This window comes from Lithobates pipiens, unplaced genomic scaffold (assembly GCF_037356315.1).
Source record: "Lithobates pipiens isolate NorthernLeopardFrog02 unplaced genomic scaffold, aLitPip1_a1.2 Scaffold_3, whole genome shotgun sequence".
Lineage (NCBI taxonomy): Eukaryota > Metazoa > Chordata > Amphibia > Anura > Ranidae > Lithobates > Lithobates pipiens.
In genome coordinates this window covers 107,963,700-107,976,692 of record NW_027507790.1, presented here as the reverse complement: position 1 = coordinate 107,976,692, position 12,993 = coordinate 107,963,700, and the positions used below count along the sequence as shown (strand labels likewise).

At 41.6% G+C, this 12,993-nt stretch overlaps 1 protein-coding gene across 6 annotated transcripts in view; it reads right to left on the bottom strand.

The window, feature by feature from the left end:
- Window positions 1-12,993, bottom strand: part of MARCHF3 (membrane associated ring-CH-type finger 3) — a 293,810-nt gene that overhangs the window by 95,705 nt on the left and 185,112 nt on the right. The gene's annotated exons all lie outside the window — the stretch shown is intronic.

Sequence of the window (12,993 nt, the reverse complement as noted above, 5' to 3'; positions counted from 1 at the left end):
TTGCAGCCCTATTTTTTTTTTAAAGTGGTTGTAAACCCTCCTGCAAAAAAAAAAAAAAAAAAGCTATGCATACTAGCTCATCATGAATTACTTACCCGAGAATGAAGCCCCCGCAGTCATCCTCGTCTCTCTCTCTGGCCAGCAACATCTATCCTGGAGATTACTTCCGGGTATCGTGGCTCTGGCACTGTGATTGGCTGGAGCCGCGATGACGTCACTCCCGCACATGCGCGGGAGCTGCCGGGAATGGCACAGTACAACTGAAGCAACGGCACATACGTGCCATTGCTTCAGTTGGCTTAAATACGCATGTGCTGCATGACGTCGGCACATGCAAATACAGGGATATCTCCTAAACAGTGCAGGTTTAGGAGATATCCAGTGCAGCTACAGGTAAGCCTAATTATAGGCTTGCCTGTAGTTCAAAGTGGTTGTAAAGGGTTTACAACCACTTTAAAAGTTAGCAGCTACAATATTTGCAGCTGCTGACTTTTACAATTTCACATGCCTAAGTAAAGTTCCTTTTTAAAGTAGACCCTGACTGACCAAAGTAAACTCTGGTGGGTTTTTCTTCCTTTCTTCTTCTCTGCAAAGTAAAGGAATAATGTGCTAGTATGTACCGCATACTAGATTATGTGACACTTGCCTGCAAATGAAGCCCACGTCATCCCCGCTGGAGGCCGTATCCCCCTTCATCCGTGGCCGTGGACTCTGGCTGAGTGACTATTCGGAGCCACGTGACATCACTCCCGCGCATCAGGAGCTGCCGTATATGGCACATGTGAAATCTGTGCGTTTTTCCCATCAATTTTTACGCATGTATCGTGTGAGCGAGGCCTCAAAAAACTGGAGCAGAGACTCTGGACAAGTTATGCATAATACACACTCAGCTTCTAAGCAAATATGTTTTAAAAAAGAAAGGTAGAAGTTTATTGGTTGCCTTGCCAATCTGCTCCAGTTTTAGTACATCTCCCTCCCAGTTTAACACTACTTTAAGTCCAGGTTCAAACTATAGCGATCTCAGGTATCGCATGAGATTCGCATCTGCACTGCAGGTGCCAATCACTGGCAATGTCTGTGTGATGCAAGTTCAGCCATACAGTTGTATGGCTGAACTAGCATTAGATTCACAGGAAAAAAAAGGATTTTTTTTCCCCCCACACTGGAATCGGATCGCATGGGTGTTCTCACCCATGCAATCTCATTCCTGTCAAAATCCACAGTTTGCACTGCGATCTGTGAACCAATCTGGGGGTTTCATTAATATTGTATTGACACCAGCAGTGGTTTGCAGGTGACAGTGTGAACTGCCTGTGGGAGAGATGCGATGCAGGAACCGGTGCTGGAATTGCGCTGGTTCCCGCATCGCTACAGTGTGAACCTAGGCTAAAGCTCAAAAAAAAGAATCTCCGGTGCAATGTCTATCACTACTTTTCCTCTTTACTAGCTTTTAAAATGAAAGTTAAAGTGTATGTAAAGGTTCAAGGTTTTTTATTTCCATGCATTCCATGCATGGAGGGAGGTAAAAAAAAAAAAAAAAACATTTTGTGTGCAGTAGCCCCCCGTCTGAAGATATACAGAGAGCAGCTGCTCGGGAGCGAGCCTGCTCGGGTGCCCCAATAGCAAGCTGCTTGCTATCGGGGCACTCGGCAGGAGGGAGGAGCCAGGAGCATAATGAGATCCCAGAAAAAAGGAGAATCATGGCTGCTCTGTGCAAAACCACTGCACAGAGCAGCCATGTATAACATTTATTTTTATTTTTTTTAAACAAAATTGCCTTTATGCTTCACTAAGGTTATATTAAACAATTGTGATGGTTAAACAGTACATTTACTTAAACAACATGTATATCATACTTGAAAAGCACATTTGAGGAGGCAAGGGGTACAGAGATATTTAATTTTAAAAGTGGGACAGTCCCTCCAGAGAACAGTTAAAATCTATATGTCCCCTTGCCAACCACCTCACATATGATTACGCCACCTTAATCACGCAGGAGAATTCACCAGATTCCCATGACTACCCACTACAGGTGAGTTATGTAAGGCATGAAAGATACAGCAGAACTCTCAATCACTTTGACCTTCTTCCTCAGTGTTAGTTAACCAGCTATGTTATCTCCATCGGCCAATTGGCCATTGCATAAGGAAGTAAATGGGGACCAACATAGTTTAATGCTTACTCACATTTACAAGTGCTAACCTCGCACTGAGAGATATACGCATTTCTATACAATAAAAATCACTGCAGCGATTGCCTTCTCTATACATGTATTGCTGGCTCCCGTCTCCTATCTCCTGGGTTTAACAAGCTTTTATCGAGCGTGATGGCGTCACATCTGGTCCCTTCCGACGTGTTTCCCCATCAAAAGGTTAGCAAGATTGGGTAGTCATGGGAATCTGGAGAGTTCTCCTGCACGATTAAGGTGGCGGAGTATTGATTTTTCAAATGCACGGAATACCTGTTTCTATATAACATTGTGATGCCGTGTACATACCGTCGGACTTTCCGCAGAAAAAGTCAGACGGAATCATTTCATCGGATATTGCGATCGTGTGTGGGCTTCAGCAGACTTTTTTTTTGAAAATTCTGACGGACCTAGAAATAGAACATGTTTTAAATCTTTCCGACTGAATCAATTTCTATCGGGAAAACTGTTCGTCTGTATGCTGTTCCGATGGACCAAAAATGTCGCAGGGGCAGCTATTGGCTACTGAACTTCCTTTTTCTGGTCCGCCATACGTGTTGTAGGTCACCGCATTCTAAACGATCGGACTTTGGTGTGATCATGTGCAGGCAAGTCCGTTTCAGTGGAACTCCGTCGGAACTTCGTCGGAAAAACCGTCAGAGTTTATTCTGACGGAAAAAACGGTCGTGTGTACATGGCATGACACTTTATTGACGGAACTTTCACTGACTACTGCACTTTTGGATTTTGTTATGTGATTTTATTTTCTAGACTAAGCACTTTGTTGTTTTTAACACTTTGCACTAAATTAAGGATTCTTGATAGTTGGAGCAAGGGAATATATATAGGGTTGCTTGTTAAATACTGGAGTCTAAGGTTAGCGCTGTATATAACTTCACAATAATTAACCACCAAATGAAAGCTCTATTTGTAAGGAAAAAAATGATATATGTAATATGTGTACAGCGTTGCAGGACTGCCTAATAATCAGTTAAAGTAACGCAGTGCCAAAAAGCAAAAATGGCATGGTCATGAAGGAGGGTAAATCTTCCAGAGAGCAAGTGGTTAAAAAGAATTATTGAAGAGCTATTTGTCCTGTTAAACTGCACATTTGTTTTTGTTTTTTTAGGCTATTTTCTCACCAGATTGAATGTTTTCCATTCATACACAGTAGATTAAAGCAAGAAAATACCAAGTTATGACCACTGGATGGAGCTGATGATAATAGAAAATACTTTCATCTCCATATAGGGGCCATAATGCAGCATTTTCATGATTTATTTGTATGAATGAAAAACATTCAACCTAGAGAACAAACAGCCTAAAAAACATTTGTTTTTGCCCGTATTTGCACAGAACGAATGCACATGCAGTTTTACAGGACAAATAGCTCAGAGATTTTTTTTTTTAAATAGAAATACACCACTTTGTGTTACAGACCTGAAATGAGCATGCAGCAAAGGAACTTCTGAACTGCGTACCTGTTTCAGGTAAGTGACTCAGAAAGCACTAAAGCCTAAGGACGGGAATGGCTGCCAGGGAACTAGCATTTGCAATGGAGGTCTCATCATTCCATGTATTATATTCATGACAGATTTCCTATAACTACAGAGGACTGACACACAATACAAACAGATCTGGCAACAATTATGATGGTCTATATGGTTTAGACAGAGGAAAAATGAATCTTAGGAGACTGTGTATCTTGCTGTAATTACACAGGGTGTAGGATGCTGAGCGATGAAAGGGTTGAATCATTGCACAGTGATAGATACAACTGAATCCCCAAATGGCTTTCCTAATATTTTGCAGGTGGTGATAGCGCTATCATGGGTGCTGATGACAAGCTTCACCTACCTAATGTAGTGTAGAAAAAGCTGCCCATCTCTAATAATGATGCAGACACCATCTGCAACATATTAGGATTGGTTTTAATTTCCCATTAAAGAAACCACAATGTCATTCTCATAAATGAGTTCTCATATTGGAAGCCGAGACTTCCGCTCAATTCCAAAAAAGAAAAAACACAATGCATGAAGAGATAAGTGATCCTGTTTACAAGTTTCTCTACACATTTTTAGTGGTCTAAAGCTGTGCCCAAAATGTATGTATGCGTTTGTAAGCATTCAATTGTTTAGATGTGTTAAATAGAACTCAGGTCTTGAAAATGAAAAACTACCTGTGACAGACCCAACTAGGACAGGGGCTTTTGGAGGGAACTGCATGGTAGCCTCATGCCTACTGACTATGAGCCCTGGCATTTGAGGGAGCTACAAGCATTTAGGAAGATGTCCTGTTCTATAATCCAAGATGCCATGTTATAATCACATTTAACAGTCAAAGAGGCCATGATTGTCTCTGCCAACTTGAAACTCGGTGAGAAGATGGATGTGAACAAAAAGTGCCAGAAAAGGCCCAGATTGGAAGTAGTTAAACAGGTGACCCAGATTAGTGCCCACCCAAACAGTTCAGCAACAGTATTCAAGAGGACCCAGGGCTGTCCAAATCTCATTAACCAGTCTTCTTTTAACATCCATCTTCTCACTGAGTTTCAATTTGGCAGAGACCATCATGGCTTCCTTGACTGTTAAATGAGGTAATAACATTGCATCTTGCATTATGTAACAGGACATCTTCCTGAATGCTTGAAGCTCCCTCAAATGCCAGGGCTCATAGTAAGTAAGCAAGCGAGAGGCTACCCTGCAGTCCCCTCCAAAAGCCCCTGTCCTGATTAGGTCTGTCACATTACCATTACTGGATCAGTGCACCTGTATTCTCAACCATGCCCACCTGCTGAGATGTGATCCTGTAATTCTATAGACAAGGTAAAACCTCAGCTACAATGTAGAGTTAAAGCCATCATACCTTTTTCTGAGGTATGACAGCTCAAAGGGCTCTTTCAGCTGCCTCCTGCCAATCAGTTTTTTTTTAAACCCAAGCAGGGATTTTGTATTAAAAAACAAAAACAAAAAAAAAATGTCAGGTTGACAGTTGCAGTGTGCTCCCTTGAACTCAATGGGCCAGTTTGACCGGCGTTGCCACCTGTCAAATTGTGCAGGCCAAGTTAAAACTGCCATGGCTGCAAAACAAGGCAACACCACCACAGCATGTGCAAGTCCAGCTGTAATGTTATAATTTAGGTGGGCAACCTGGGGTTAAGACTGCAGCTCAACCATCCATTTTTACTGCCTATCCCCTATGTCAGGGATATGCAATTAGTGGACCTCCAGCTGTTGCAAAACTACAAGTCTCATCATGCCTCTGCCTCTGGGTGTCATGCTTGTGACTCTCAGAGTCTTGCTATGCCTCATGGGACTTGTAGTTTTGCAACAGCTGGAGGTCCGCTAATTGCATATCCCTGCCCTATGTGAAGGAACTTTAAGACTCTTACCTACCTACTATGGACTAGGTAGACATAAATAATGGACTGCATGTAGTCATGCAGTGTTAAAAATGAACAATTGCTTGGTACAGGGAGATAGGACCACACACTATCTAACTATCTGAACTTTCAGTTTAAATCAACTAAATAAGTCAGATGCATCAAAGTAAATTGTGTGAAAAGTCTTGTATGTAATTTTCTTTAGAAAGCAGCCAAGAAGCCTGTCCTCCTCCAGCAAGCTGTAGAGAAGGATGACTCTTACTTTTTTTGTGTGAAAGCAGTAGTCTCTCTGCAGAGGTTTGTCATACCCTTCACTGAGTCAGAGCTAAAGCTCTCAAAAAAGCAAAGTTCATTCTATCTGCTTATTGGAGAACTAACTCAGCAGGAAACATGTCTGATCTCTGCAGAAAAATACACGGTTTCCACACAGTAAGCCAGGATCATTCTCTGCAGCATTCTGGCAGGGAACTGGCTTTCCTACACCATCTGTGGCTACTTTCTAAGGAAAATTAACTGTAAGACTTTGCACACCATTTGCATACCTGCCAACTTTTTGAGATAGGAATGAGGGACACCTATTACCAAGAGTATGTAGGCATAGGACACACCCTCTACAATGCCCTCTTAAAGGAGAATTAAACAAACAAAAAAAATTGATGAGGTAAACCCACAAGTGTTTTTTTTACCACTATGATTCCATTACACTGGCTTTGGAAATGTACATGTCCTGACCAGCCCCCAGGAAGGCTATGGCCTGGGGTGTGGTTCCACCCGACTTTAATGCCTCTGGGCTGGCTAGCCCAAGGCATGGAAACTAGAGGAGGATTCTGAGGTGGATGGGTGCCGTCTACGGTCTGGGAGCGACCCATTGGACTTCAAGCATTCCAGGGGGGACTCTTTAGAAGAACACCAGGTGTGAGTTTGGTTTTCTTAACAAGAGCCTGGAAAGGCTGAAATAACTGAGAGAATCCGGTCTTGTGGATATCGCCAAGTGGGCTGAAAGATCCAGGTATCCTACAAGTGTTCTACAGCTTAGTTTCCCCACGTGTTCTGCAACAATGTCGGTGATAAAGACTTTGTTCCTGACTAAGCACCTTGTTGGCTGCTAGGCCTTGTGAGAGAGGGACTGTCCAACCGGAGTGTTCATTCAGCAGCGAATGGCTATTCTCTGGATGCAGTCAAAGTAAGCAAGTTCTTTAACCTTTATAGACTTTGACATTGAGAGTTCCTGAATTCCTTTCCAACCCTCTGATCCCAAGTTAAAAGACTGTTCAATGGTTGAAGTTTTCAAATAAAATCCATTCAACTGAATCTATTGTCAGTCTCAAGTTACTAGGTCACCTACCACGGGACATCGCCTAGACGTGCAACAAGAAGAAACAGAAGGTAACGGTAAGCCCAAAAATAACCAGCAGCTCCTTCGGGGGTTAGTGCTACACATTTGTTTGGAGGCACCTGGAATGTATTCGTGCAGAAGAGAAGTTTAGCGTGGAACTGTCTTTTCTTCACTGCAAATCAAGCCACTATCTTCTGGCACAATGGTAAGTTTGAGTGTTTCAATGCCAAAGAGGCGCCGTCTAGTATCCAAATTGGCTTATGCGTTTCAAGGGTAAACCCTCTTAAAAGCCAAAATGAAAATTACATTTTTTTTGCCTCTAAATAAGAGGGTTTACCCTCAAAATGCATAAGCCAACTTGGATCTTGATGTGCTGTGAACTTACATGGTATGTAAGCACATTTTTTATTGATTTGTAATAAAGTATCCATGGGATAATGCACTAGGCCAGTGCGCCCTCTGTTTTTCTTAGATACTCTGTACAGGCCAGGCAAACCCGCATTTTTTGCATAAAGACTTTACTTGTTATGCTATGCACTTTATGTCATGTCGGTAATTGTGTATAAAACAAAAGTAATTTTTAGGGCCCATTCACACTATGGGGGTTGTTTACGAAAAGGCAAATCCACTTTGCACTACAAGTGCAAAGTGCACTTGAAATTGCACTGAAAGTGCACTTGGAAGTGCAGTCACTGTAAGGGGTAGATCTGAAATGAGTGGAGGCTCTGCTGATTTTATTATCCAATCATGTACAAGCTAAAATGCTGTTTCTATTTTCCTTGCATGTCCCCCTCGGATCCACAGCAACTTTAATTCCAAGTGCATTTTCAGTGCAATTTGCACTTGTAGTGCAAAGTGGATTTGCCTTTAGTAAATAATCCCCTATGTGCTGTGGCCGGCATATTTTCTGAATGAGATCAACATTAGTCACTGCAGGGACACATAGAAAACAATTTTTGTTGTGTAAGGCCTGCTCACACTGCACTGCTGCCTTCAGGTGGGTTGTAGTGCATTGCAGAAAAATGCAGACAGACTCCAGAGTTCACTCAAATCACTGTTTGTTTTTACACCGCAGAGGTTCATAGATATGAATGAAATGGCAAATTTACATTTCAATACAGTTTAGATAAAAAAAAAGTAAAGTAAATTAAACAGCGCATTTTCACAGCACAAGGCACCGCCCCCACCGCTAGCACACTAGAACACTAGCCTACATGCTAAAATTGATCGTTTTAGTGTGCGGCTAGTGTGAACTGGCCCTTAAAATGATGTGAATATATGATAACTAGGGGTGAGCCGAACACCCCCCGGTTCGGTTCGCACCAGAACTTGCGAACGACCCCCGCGTTCGAAACGAACGTTAGAACCCCATTGAAGTCTATGGGACTCGAACGTTCGAAATGGAAAGTGCTAATTTTAACGGCTAATATGCAAGATACTGTCCTAAAAAGGGTTTGGGGACCTGCCTCCTGCCTCAGGGGACATGGGTCACTGCAAAAAAAAGTTTTAAAAACTGCCGTTTTGGCGGGAGCACTGATTTTAATGACGATTAAAGTGAAAAAAAAAAAGTGAAATATTCCTTTAAATATGGTGCCTGGGGGGTGTCTATAGTATGCCTGTGAAGTGCCACGTGTTTCCCGTGTTTGGAACAGTCCCTGCACAAAATAACACCATTTAAAACTGCTTGCGGTTTTAATGTTATATCTGGTTCCTGCAATATGGTTGAAAATCATTCAGAAAAATGGCATGGGTAGCCCTCCCTGCCCATTACCAGCCTATTTGGGTCTTGTACGCATATTAAGGGGAACCCCGTACCCATATTAAAAAAAGGAAATGCGTGTGGCCCCCAGGCCCTATATACTCAGAACAGCAGTATACAGGCGGTGCAAACAAGACAGGGACTGTGTAGGTTTGTTGTGTTAAGTTGAATCTGTTTGTAATTTTCAACCGGTACATTTTTAAAGTGTAGCTCCAGTCAAACAAACTATTTTTAAGCTTTTTGGAAAACATAGGGAAGGGTTATCACCCCTGTATAATTTGTTTTGTCGTCCATCTTTATTCATCTCACTTGCTGCTGTCTCCTTGCGTTTGCAAGTAGGAGATGTTTGTAAGTTGGATGTTTGAAAGTAGGGGCCTGCCCTATATTATAGCGGTATGTACTGGGTACAGAGCACGCAGACAGCACGCACTATCTCCTAACACTACTGACTGCAAGCTCTATTATTAACCACTTGACCACTGGGCACTTAAACACCCTTAATAACCAGACCAATTTTCAGCTTTCGGTGCCCTCACATTTTGAATGACAATTACTCAGTCATGCAACACTGGACCTATAGGAAATGTTTGTCCTTTTTTTCACACAAATAGAGCTTTCTTTTAGTGGTATTTAATCACCTCTCAGTTTTTAATTTTTTGTGCTATAAAAGAAAAAAGACCGAAAATTCTGCGAAAAAATGAATTTTTCTTCGTTTCTGTTATAAAATTTAGCAGATTAGTAATTTTTTCTTCATAAATTTTGGCCAAAATTCATACTACTACATATCTTTGGTAAAAATAAGTACAAATTGGTGGATATTATTTGGTCTTTGTGAAAGTTATAGAGTCCACAAGCTATGGTGCCAATATCTGAAAATTGATCACACCTGAAGTACTGACGGCCTATTTCCTTTTTTTTTTTTTTCCACAAAATTGTCATATTATCAGGTTATTTCACACACACAGCATATGCATACCAAAAGACCCTGGAGAATACAATGGTGGTCGTTGCAAATTTTTATCTCACACGGTATTTGCACAGCAATTTTTCAAACGCGTTTTTTGGGGGGAAAAAACAGTTTTGTGCTTAAAAAACAAACAAAAAAAACAGTAAAGTTAGCCCAATGTTTGCATAAAGTGAAAGATGAAGTTATGCTGAGTAAATAGATATCAAACATGTCACTCTTCAAAATTGCACATGCCCGTGGAATGGCGCCAAACGTCGCTACTTAAAAAATCCCCATAGGCGACGCTTAAATTTTTTTTTACTGGTTACATGTTTTGAGTTGCAGAGGAGGTCTAGGACTAGAATTATTGCTCTCGCTCTAACGTTCTCGGCGATACCTCACATGTGTGGTTTGAACACCGTTTTCATATGTGGGCGGGGCTTACGCATGCGTTCGCTTCTGCATGCGAGCACATGGGGACATGGGCGCTTTAAAATTTTTTTTTTTTTTTTTATTGTTCATTTTACTTTATTTATTTTAGTTTGACATTTTTTTCCCCAAAAATATATTTTTGATCACTTTTATTCCTATTACAAGGAATGTAAACATCCCTTGTAATAGGAATATGGGGTGACAGGTCCTCTTTACAGTGAAATCTGGGGGTCAATATGACCCCACATCTCACCTCTAGGCTGGGAAGCCTGAAATAAAAAATAAAAAAAAGATTCTGGCTTTAATCGTACTGGCGAGTTGGTAGAAGCACCGGAGGGCGGTGAGGGGTGGGGGGCGTCTATGGCTGGGTATTTCAGGGTATCACCGAGTATGGCTGGGTATCTCCGAGTATGGCTGGGTATGGCAATTTATGGCAGGGTATTGCAGAGTATTGGCGGGGTACTACAGAGTAATAGCAGGGTACTGCAGAGTATTGGGGGGTACTCCAGAGTAATGGTAGGGTACTGCAGAGTAATGGGGGTTACTGCAGAGTAATGGGGGGTACTGCAGAGTAATGGCAGGGTACTCCAGAGTAATGGCAGGGTACTGCACTGCAGAGTAATGGCGGGGTACTGCAGAGTAATGGCGGGGTACTGCAGAGTATTGGGGGGTACTGCAGAGTAATGGCGGGGTACTGCAGAGTAATGGCGGGGTACTGCAGAGTAATGGCGGGGTACTGCAGAGTAATGGCAGGGTACTGCAGAGTATTGGCAGGGAATTGAGGGGTTAAATTCGGTGAGCAGCAATGTGGGCACTGCAGATGCAGCCCACATCGCTGCTGACACCGATCTCTTTCCCCTCCGCTGTACCGATCGGTACAGAGAGGGGAGGGAGGAACCGGCGTCATAACATGACGCCGGTTTGTTTACAAGTGATCACTCCGTCATTTGACGGAGCGATCACGTGGTAAACGGCCGCGACGAGCGGCCGTTTACCGTGATCCGTGATGCGCCGGGTCCACACGGATGCTCTCGAGTGCGCGCCCCAGGGGGCGCGCGAGAGCAGAATTCTGGGAGGCCGTTAATTAACGGCCTCTCAGAGTTAAACAACCGCTCTGAAGCCGTTAATCGGCAATGGGCAGTTGTTAAGTGGTTAAAGCTAGATCACTAGCTATATAGGTGAGGTGAATATAGTGGTGTATACTGCGGTCAGGGCACAGACAACAACCACTACACAGCAGCAAGATAGGAAATCAGCCAAAAACGATTGGTGTGTACTGTGTTGAAGGTACACAGAACACCCTCTGCTTCAGATGCTAACACACTACACGAGGCCGCCTCAAAGGCGGCCTTATATATTGTGGGGCGTGCACTACACAGCCTGAGCTATGATTGGCCACAGGCAGGATGCCTGTGGCCAATCATGGCTCTCCTCGCTGCTGGCGCTACGATTGGCCAAGCATGCGGGGTCACAGTGCATGCTTGGCCAATCATGAGCCAGCAATGCACTGCGCCACCGCAGTGCATTGTGGTCCGCGCGCGCCACTCGAATTTTGACGCGAACGGCCCAAACGTTCGGAATTCGCCGAACGGCCGAACAGCCAATGTTCGAGTCGAATGTACATTCGACTCGAACACGAAGCTCATCCCTAATGATAACATAGGAAAATAGAAATGTCATGTCATTAGATAATAGATGCTGAATGTTGGTTACCTTTGCAGGTTCTACGACAATGAACACAAACTCTATAATTAAACGATCATGACTTATTATCAGCATAGGCATTTAGAAATTATCTCATTCTTTTAACTTAAAACAATTACAATTTTAAATTACATTTATAATGTTAAAAATTTAAACAGGGAGTTGACACAAAATAAGCTGGCTAGAGCACAACCTGTGCACAGATTTTTATCTGTCAGCTGCAGGTATTTCAAGAAAGAAATTTCTGCAATTTACATGCTAACACCTCAGAATATCTGCAGATCATTGCAAATATGCACTTCTTTTTGGCAGATCCTCGCTAACATTTTCCAGACCAACTCGTTCTTAGAAGATAGTATTTTTTTACCTCCATAATATTTATGGAGGTAATATATATATTTATACACACACTATATATATATATATATATATATATATATATATATATATATATATATATATATATATATATATATATATATATATGTGTATTACACACACGCATACATACACACTATATATCTATACACACACACACACACACACACACATATATAAACACACACACTAAAATATATATATATATATATATATATATATATATATATATATATATATATATATATATATACACACACACACACACACACACACACACACACACACACACACACACACCCCCATTTATACAACTGCAGTCATAAGCAAACTACTATCATTACTCTAAACAATTATATTAAAACTTTAGCATACTTCGTAAAAATGTACAGTATAACTTTAACATGCTAGCAGCAATATTCTGACATCAGCCCCAGCAAAGAGACGATTTATAAAAGCATTTTGCTGACTCTAAAAGTACATGGTAATATTCTATAGTACTGTGATTATACTATTACATACTAGTACTTAAAGCTGGATACAAACTATCCAATTTTCTGTCGATTTTTTCCTTCATATTTACCAAAGCCATATAATACGAGGTTACATTTTAGGAGTTTCAATTTGTATGCAATCAGGCAGGCCCTTGCACTACATAATTTTGGTAAATCTGTAGGAAATCTGACAACAAAAGTTGTATAGTGTGTATTGGGTCTCATACTATAATACCAACATACCGTCAACAACACAGGACACAGAGTACCTAAATTAAAACAAAAAAAAAGAAAAAAACACTATGGATGGTGATGTATATCACTTGGCAGATTCAATTGGGTTATATATTTTTTCTTTTACAAAATGTTAAACT